General features: G+C 37.9%; 2 non-coding genes across 2 annotated transcripts; one reads left to right on the top strand and one right to left on the bottom strand.

The window, feature by feature from the left end:
* The first annotated feature begins 6,978 nt into the window (after nt 1-6,978).
* Trnap-cgg lies at nt 6,979-7,050 on the top strand. The gene has a single exon. It is a non-coding gene; the product is annotated as a tRNA-Pro (tRNA).
* Nucleotides 7,051-7,394: 344 nt separating this feature from the next.
* Trnap-ugg lies at nt 7,395-7,466 on the bottom strand. Its single transcript has one exon. It is a non-coding gene; the product is annotated as a tRNA-Pro (tRNA).
* Between the last annotated feature and the right edge of the window lie 1,788 nt (nt 7,467-9,254).

Raw genomic sequence — 9,254 nt, 5'->3', positions numbered from 1 at the left:
CACAGTAAACATTCCACGCTTCATTGAGCAATCCTAGTTAATAATTCACGTCTCTCATTGGACGGTCGATATTCCGAGCCTATGCGGCTTTTTGCAACCTGTCTAGAAATCAATGAAGCGAATAAGAACCCGTAAAGCTGCCCAATCAGAAACAAGCACTGGGCTAGGAAGTAAACTAGACCATATAAAGTTATTGTTAAAAGGCTGGCACTCCTATATTGAAAAATAAATAATAAAGTGCACAGTATCATTAGGGTCCCGTTTTATCGGACGATTTGGAAAAACTGGTAGTATACGGAATGCGGAAACCGGATAATTTCGATAAAGCCTTGTGGAATATGAATCACGGTACAAAAGGTCAAACTGAACATTAAGTTTCCACTCTCAGCAATCTCCATGCACTTGCAATATTTCACTAACGTCTAATTGGATTTTACTCTCGTTTTAGAGCACTCAGCTCTGCCAACGGCAAAAGGGTAAATTCGCTTTCCCCTGAAAGTACATTGAAATAAAATAAGAACACTTGGCGAAAGATTTCACTATAGGATAGTTTGTCAAGGTGCATGGCCGGATGAAATATTGTTAATTATCTCATCGTCATGGAGAGATGTCATATCAATTTTTCACTACATACACACTGACGTTGTCCTATATAGTCCACTCTGCTCACCTCTGCCTGTAAGGCACCGTACATTGTGCAGCCGTTAGGATTTTTCTCTTAGACTTTCCATTTTCACATTTTAATTCCAATTCAAGATATTGACATTATTGCCGAGGCTCAATTTCCATTAAATTCCAAGTTACCAGTGTCAAACTTTTTATCTGCTGCATACTTTAGAAAATAAAAAGAACATTAACTAAACACAAGAAAGTTATCTTTGAAGCAAGTCTTTCTTGTTAACATTATAAACATGTTGACATTGTTTATACCTCCCCGTTTTCATGATGGTTACCATGCATTAATGTGTAGCACCTTTAGTTAAGAAATTTTACCGAGGGGCCGCCCAGTCCCCCTAATTTTTGAGAACTTAATAGATAATACTTCGTATGTTAGGTTGTGCAATTGTATTTTAATGCTCTAGCTAGCTCATATGTAAGGTAAGGGTTTAAACAAAATGTTTTTCGAATTAAAATGAAATTGACACGGAATGCCAGCCTTCGTGCACATGCATTAATTGGCTGGTTGTCTATGATTAAAGCAGTTAGCTCAGCCCCTGTCTGAGCGTTCAGCTCTAAAAATCCACAACCCGTGATCCCCCCCTGGTTGCTAAAATTCATCGCTAAGGGTGAACTGCTGGTTGCATTGTGCTATTAACAATGCATATGCCATATATAACAGTGAGTTTAGTCTCAATATAGCGGGTTGTTAGTTCTTTGTTCAACTTTTGATGCAAATTTGTAAAATTCATGGGATATATCTGACGGTAAAGCTGGGCAATTTAACTGTAAAGGTAAAGAATTTAGATTTTATGTATATAGGTTATCTTCGGGATTCGGCTGATGATCTGTAATTTCAATTAAGCATTTTTTGTGAGAATGACCCGGCTCTTAGCTATTAAAGTGATAATAATACTGATTTAATTAAAAATCACCTCAAAGCTAATATCACACAAAATTTGGAGTTTCGACTTAAAGAATCAAAGAGATACTACGTCTATATATTTTATTATGAGTTTGTTATTTTATCAGTTATGTAATGTGATTTGTAAAAATTTAAGAATATATATCTTTATGACAATTTAAATAAGCTTAGTTTGATATTTTAGGTTAGAAGAGATTAAACCTGGAAGCAATAAAGCATACTTAGGCTAATAACCATAGACAATCCAAAATTTAAAATATACTTCGGCAATCTTGTACTAGGCATAATGTGAAATATTATCTCCCAACTCCCAAGCTCCATTCTTTCCAAAGGTAATGAAACTTATTACAAACTAAATTTCTACCAAGCTATCGTAGTTGATTCAGATTAGGAAACAGTTTCTTGTACTATAACTATGAATAACCCTGCTTTGATTAAAATGATAATTTTCACATCTTTTGCAGAAAATGATAATCCGCTTGATAATTGTGTTTACTATCCTATATACGGGACATGCGCAGTTAAGTAACTTAAAACCTTTACGGGAAAGAGCCGAAGACATAATGATTCGGCGAATGATTATTGGAAAAGGCTGCCCTGAGTGCAAAGATATTCAATGCCCTGGTCGTGCAAAACAGTGTTCAAGAGGCATCTTGCGTGATGCGTGCAACTGCTGTAACATATGCGCCCGCGATGAAGGGGAGCTGTGCGGTGGAAAATTTTACATTCATGGAAAATGCGCCCAGGATACACATTGTGACATGAGAAGAGCGACCATTGAAAATCCAGTTGGAGTTTGTGTCAGCAATAATTATAACAATGAAGGAAAGAAGTAAACAAACTGAAAGACACAGTAGAAAGTAAACAAAGTTTCAGAAGTAGTCTTTCAGTATACACATTTAGAAAATAAGTAAATAAGTGCACAAAACAAGTAAACAAGTTATTAAAGTATAAACAAAGAATCAAAATTCTGGCCCGTTAACAATTGCAAATTTTGTTGCGAGTTCCGGCACGATTTTCTTCTTATTGACTGCTAGACGTGAATGAGTCTCAGAGTCCAAACACATAGGGAACAGAGTGAAAAGACAACGGGAATCTGTCGAAAATATGGTTGAGAAACATTTTGGATGACGTGATGATAATTTTATAACATTGTGCATAGGGTTATTTTGAAAATATATGTTGTATCCTTTCAACAACGCTCTCTTTTGTCTTGTTTTATTCAATTTGCAGGCCATGTTTACCCAACCAAATATTACTCGGGTCTTCAGAGAAAATCGAAGCCCAGCCATTGATTGCTATTCCAGGTAAGAAATCAGGTTTAGTCTCAATATCATAATATGTCCCTTAATTAACCAACTATACACTATTGGGAGAAACATCCAGGGGCGGCAGAACATAATATATTTTGGGGGGGGCTAATTCTTTTGGAATTTCAATGCTCTAGATCTTCGGAAATGGCCATTTCAGAGTCTTACTTGCCGCTTTCATCGTAGTTTTTCATGGGCAAACACAAACTGAAACGGCACAGCGCGTGTAGTGATATCTTCTACATTTAAAGAATCATCTCTCAGAGAAAATAATTTCTAAACAAAATGGCGGTCCGAAAATAATAACAATATACAACCACGAATATTCTGCTGTTAAAGACAACTATGAAAGATCAATTTACATTCACTTGATCCGTAACACAATATAGGATATCTTTTTAGCATTTGATACGCCAGCGAGCATTAATTTGACGACTTCGTGGTAACGTAATTTGTATATTTAATCTCCCATTCTGGCATTCTTCATGAGATTTTTAGGGGGCTTTTAGCCCCCTAGCTCCCCCCTGTTCCGCCGCCCCTGGAAACATCCAAGGGTTTGCAAGCAAATACTCTGTCTTCTAACTCTTTCAAGTTTCTATCCGTCTTTTTATTCTGTTTTGTAATCAAAAGCATAGATACAAAGCCAAAATCGCGAACATAACAATGATACCAAGGCTGTGACTCGTGTCTTTCTGCTAAATAGACCCGTGTACGGTCATTAAATCGTGGGGCATAAGCACCACTTTGACCTTGTAGACTTTCCGTGAAAAAAATGAAAAGGTCAAGGGTTTTGCAGTCAATCAGAGTGAGACCAAATTGCCGAATATGCTAAATAAAGTATACTATGTAAGTGCCCTGCACGAGAGCAACTGGCTAACGCCAATGGCTACCAAGGACTTTTTGGTAAGCATAGTTCTGGTGTGCGCCTACTTTAACACTCAGTGCTATTAACAGAGATTACTTCATGGTTGGCGAGTGCGTACGATTTTTATGCACGAGTTGTGAAGGATCGCAAAACGAAGGAGTGAGCGTAGCAAACAAGTGAGTTTGCGATCCTTCACAACGAGTTCATAATAAAAATCGTTCAAACGAGCTAACCATGAAGTAATTTGGAGACTTTGGTCATTCGTGCTACTTACGGCAAATATCTAGCATGTTTGATAATTTCTGCCTCGCGTGCCGAAATCTTCCCGTGTGCGGCTAAATGAAAGCTATTTGCTTACGCCGGATTGTCTTAACAGCGCATGCGTAGTAATATGGCCGATTGAATTGTTGGTAAACTTGAACGCTAACTCCTGAGAAACACCCCTATATTAGCTTGAACTTTGAAGCCAAAATAGTTTTTAAGGTCTTAAGAGTTAAGCTATTGAAAAGTTATATTTTTTGTCGAATTTTCAAGATTTAAACTGCACAAGAAATATATAAAATAATGATCTGGGCATTTCCATCCAAATTCTTACGTCGAAGAACCCCATCATTTCCTATCAAACATCGAGGTAGTTCCTTTTCGAGGCTTTGACGTTCGTTGTTTTCAGTGACGATCTCTTTCTTTCTCTTCCATTTCAAACATGCTTTAATCTAGTACATGACATTCGTCTTGTTGCTGACGTACACACTCGAGGTACCATTTCTCTTCTTTCTTTGTTCCAATAATTCTGACCCTACTCAAGGCATCGGCGACTGTGTTTTTATTTCCAGGAATGTGCTTCACCACATATTGAAATTCACGCATTTTATCTACCCACAGCCGACCACTATGCTCCTTAGTCCGCTTGAGTAACCATTTAAGTGAATGACGAGCAGTAGTATACAAATCGCGCTAGTAAGTACGGCCGATAGGCTTTGAGGGCTTCGATCACTGCTAATCATTCCTTAATTCTCTGTTGTTGAATAATTGGTTTCGGCTTTAGTTAGCTTTTGCCTCCAAATGAAACTGGTCTTCTTTGTCCAGATTTATCGTCTTGTTCCAAGCACAGTTATTAGAATATACATGGTTTGGAGACTAGATGGAAGTACAATACAACTCATTATCTATGTTATTGTCCAGGTTTATGCAAAAAATGGTTCCTTATCCGTCACATGTCTATTGTATTTTTGCCAAACTAACCAATAGCAATGGCTTGACTTAGCTCCTCGACCGTGACTTGAACAACATGTTAATTCAGACCTTACTATTGGTTTATTTGCTCAAAATACAACAGACACGTGACGAATAAGGAACAATTTTTTGCATAAATGTTCCCCGACATAGTTAATGAGTTCTATTGTACTTTTATGTAGTCTCCAAACCATGTATATTCTATTAATTGTGTTCCAAGTAATAGCCAACTGCGTAATCATATGCGTCACAGGTAACCGAAAAGCGAGCAAATCGCTCTGGTAGTGTTAACGTTACGGATGAGCATAGACATTCTTTCAATTCTTCAAATGCACCTTGACACTCTAGTGCCCACACAAATTGCGGCTTGTTCAACAGGTTGTGTAATGGCACCGCAACTTTCGCGAAGTCCTTTACGAATCGTCTCCAAAAGGTGCAGACTCCCAAAAATTGACGAAGCTCTGCTTCATTTTCAGGTGCCTTCCGACAGCGAATAATTTCCACATTCTCTGAAAGTGGTCACTTTTTGCCTGATTATTTGAACCCTGCCTTTCTGACCATCTGGAGCAGTCTGTTTATTCCTCTTAAATGTTCCTCGAATGTGTGTGAAAACAAATTAGATCTTCCAAATATGCCGTTATCAATAATTCCCCACGATGATTTATAATGACTCTCAATAAAATCAGCTCCCAAAACAGATTCATTTAAATTGTCCAGAACTAAGAATTTCCAATTTGTTGCCAAGTGGCCTAGACTCAAGTTCACATCAGTTTCACCTCGAATTATGATAGGTTGGTTGGTTATTGAAACTGGTGCCACACCTGATTCCTTTGTTTCTAGCCCAGGGACAGTTGCACTCATTAAACTAACTTCTGCTCCAGTGTCTAACAGGAAACTTGTTCTGCACCCATTTACAATTCCCTCTCTGCACTTGGCTTCTGATAAAGGGCTTCTATATGGGTACTTGAACCCTTCTTGACTCTTCAGGGCTAAACCGGGGATCAGCGTCCAGCCGGCCCTTCATTCGTTTAAAGAAGGACAGCTACTTGCCCAGTGTCCCGACCATTGCCCTACATATATCAGAGGGTTGAGGACCCGGTCTCTGCTTCCCAGGAAATCTCCAACCTCCCCTTTCAACTGCTGCAGCTTGCAAAGTGCGTTGATTCTTCAGGATTTCATCTAATTTGTGTTCCAGACTGGACTGCCCATCATCTTCACTGGAGGTTACAGTATTTTCCACTGGGCTACTTGATTTTCCAGTCCCTTGTGCAGCTGAAACTCTTTTAGTAGCTCCTCGTTCTTCCTCTAAGATAGATATTTGCGTAAGAACAGTTTGCACTGTTTTTTTTAGCAAATTATCTTGACTAATTAAGATTTCTCTTAGCTCTTTTCCCAAACCATTAACAAACTGGCACAAGATGTCCCTTCTCATCTCTTCTCTCATTGTAAAAAACTAAAGCCCCTTCTTGTCGGGCATACCGCATGCACCTCTTTCTCGGTGGCATTAGCTTCAGCTGATAATAGCTATACTTTGGGTGGGCTATATGCCCTTTCATACGACAGCCTTAACTCGGACAAATACGAATGCATTATCAATGCAGTGTCTCTCGTCCTGTCGACATCTTGCATCAAACTCTTTCTTATACTTTAATAAAGCCAAACCTCCCTCGTATCTCTCTTTCAGTGCTTGCGACAGCAAGTCTTTCCATCGACAGCAAGGGTTTTCCATAGTCTCATAGTTTGCGATGTAATGAGAATTTTTAATTGAATTGAATTATAATATTTGTACAAAATCTTTTTAGAAAACATTTTTCTGTGCTTCTGTGACTGTATAGACGGAAAATGTTTTCTATTTCTTAAATGCATAACACATTACACCTATTTAAACCTGTTTATACTATTCAGTCCAATGTTGTCCAATGTTCTTCTCAGGCGTTAAAATTTTAAAAATGTTATATAACGCAAATTGAACCATGTATGCGATTGTAGGCTCAGTGGTCTAGTGGTATGATTCGCGCTTCGGGTGCGCGAGGTCGCGGGTTCGATTCCCGCCTGAGCCCCCAGTTTTTATTCCACTAACTCGGTTTTTTTTCTCCATGGATTGTTCAGAAAAATTATTGTCTGTGTTTATCCAGAATTTGAAAAAGTGTGTCCTCAATTCATATACGACGAAGAAAATCTAAATCGAAAATTGGTTCTAAAAATTAGACTCGTGCCCAAGCTTCAACGAGCAAATGAGACATTTTTCGATTACGAAAGAAACTCTGAAATGATCACGATTAATATCACGATCATCTGGTTCATTTTATAAAAGCTTTTACAGTAAGAGTTGTGAATATTAACTATGTGAGGTATACAGATAAGTAGAAAAATTATTATTCTAAAAAAATCCAAGGTAAAAAGGGGGCTCAGGCGGGAATCGAACCCGCGGCCTCTCGCACCCAAAGCGAGAATCATACCACTAGACCACTGAGCCATCACCAAATTAAAACGTGAAATTTTATTTATTTTAATCAAAGAGTAACATTTGAGACAGTCGACAGTTTTGACTAGGCTGAATCTTTCGATCAAATGAAAATTATGAAATATTTCGCTTGATTTTTAGTTGTGCTATTGCCATAGGCGGCCCAGAACTGATCTCGCTGACCTCGCGCGACGCTCATGTTGTCTGAACAGTCTTATATTATGACAAGGTAGGCAACTCTCACGCCAAATCATAGGCGGCCCAAAATTGCGCGATATTTTTTTGCGCGAAAAATTTTTCGGCAATTTGTCAATGTAATGTATAATATATAATTGGCCAAATAAGCTAAAAACGCACGCCGGTTAACTCGAACACCTTCACAAAACCGCAAATATTTCATAAAAATATAGCGAATAAAAAAAAAGTACAGCACACTAAACTTGAATAATTTTACTACATTTATACTATATTTTTAGCATTCAAATGTATTCCTATGCATGTATAAAACGTGAATGTTTTTTGGGTTTGTGCAAAGGCGGCCCAGAACTGATCTCGCTGACCTCGCGCGACGCTCATGTTGTCTGAATAGTCTTATATTATGACAAGGTAGGCAACTCTCACGCTAAATAAGCTAAAAACGCATGACGGTTGACTCAAATACTTTCACAAAACCGCAAATATTTCATAAGAATATGGCGAATAAGAAAAAAAAAAGTACAACACATTAAACTTGAATAATTTTACTACATTTATACTATATTTTTAGCATTCAAATGTATTCCTATGCATGTATAAAACGTGAATGTTTTGGGGGTTTCTGGCAAATATATTTCAAAACCTATGCTGGGGACACCCAGCCTATACCTTCGTCATATTTTTAAATCGAAAATAGAAAGCTGATTGGCTCTTTTTCCAACTGAAAAAACGACAGCCAATCAGCTGGCACCAACATGAGCGTCGCGCGAGGTCAGCGAGATCAGTTCTCGGCCGCCTATGGTTGTGCCGGAAATCCGGAATGGTCAACTGTATTCAGGCTACCGGTCAAGAGAATCCTCTTATTCATCAATTCTCAAATTCGCAAACTCTAAGAATTCAAAATAATTTAGGCGAATCGAACTAAAGATTTAGATAAACTCGGCGATATCCCTATCATCCTTGTCTACTTGATAAGCTGAAATCCTTCCACCCACAAATCGATTTACATTTGAAGAATTCATCAATCATTATGATGTTCATTTCTCGGACATTTTTAAAATTTACCCACAAGGAACTACCTTATCGTAGGTCAACTGATACATACAGGAGTAACAGGGGTAACAGGACTGTTTTGAAAGTCTCCTTCTCTGATAAAAGTTCCCATATAGATATTTCGGCGCTAAGGTTGTCCTTGGTACCCGAGATAATATCAGCAGCACCTTGGGCCCTACATGGAAGACTAGTCAGTCTAGTCCTAATATAAGCGAGTTCAATAATACAAAACCAGCCTATCCTTTTTAAACTCAAATTTACGAAGATTTATTACGATCCAAATATGTAGCTCTCACTCTGCAATAATGTTCTGTCGATAATTGAGATTATCAATTACTTTACCACATGAACAGAAAATATGTCATCATAAAATAGTAAATGAATATGCCCCAATTGTAACACGTGCAAAGCGCAAATCTATAAACATCTGCTTAAACCATGGATAACGAAAGGTTTACTTAAATCAATAAGAATTACGAACAAATTATTTTATTCTGGAGAGGAAAAAAGTATAAGCTGTATAGAAACAAAATAGCAAGATTAACAACGTTC

Source organism: Dendronephthya gigantea, unplaced genomic scaffold, assembly GCF_004324835.1.
Source record: "Dendronephthya gigantea isolate DGI-Jeju-01 unplaced genomic scaffold, DenGig_1.0 000081F, whole genome shotgun sequence".
Classification (NCBI taxonomy): domain Eukaryota; kingdom Metazoa; phylum Cnidaria; class Anthozoa; order Malacalcyonacea; family Nephtheidae; genus Dendronephthya; species Dendronephthya gigantea.
The sequence above is the reverse complement of the archived record's forward strand: the minus strand, read 5'-3'. Positions and strand labels throughout refer to the sequence as shown.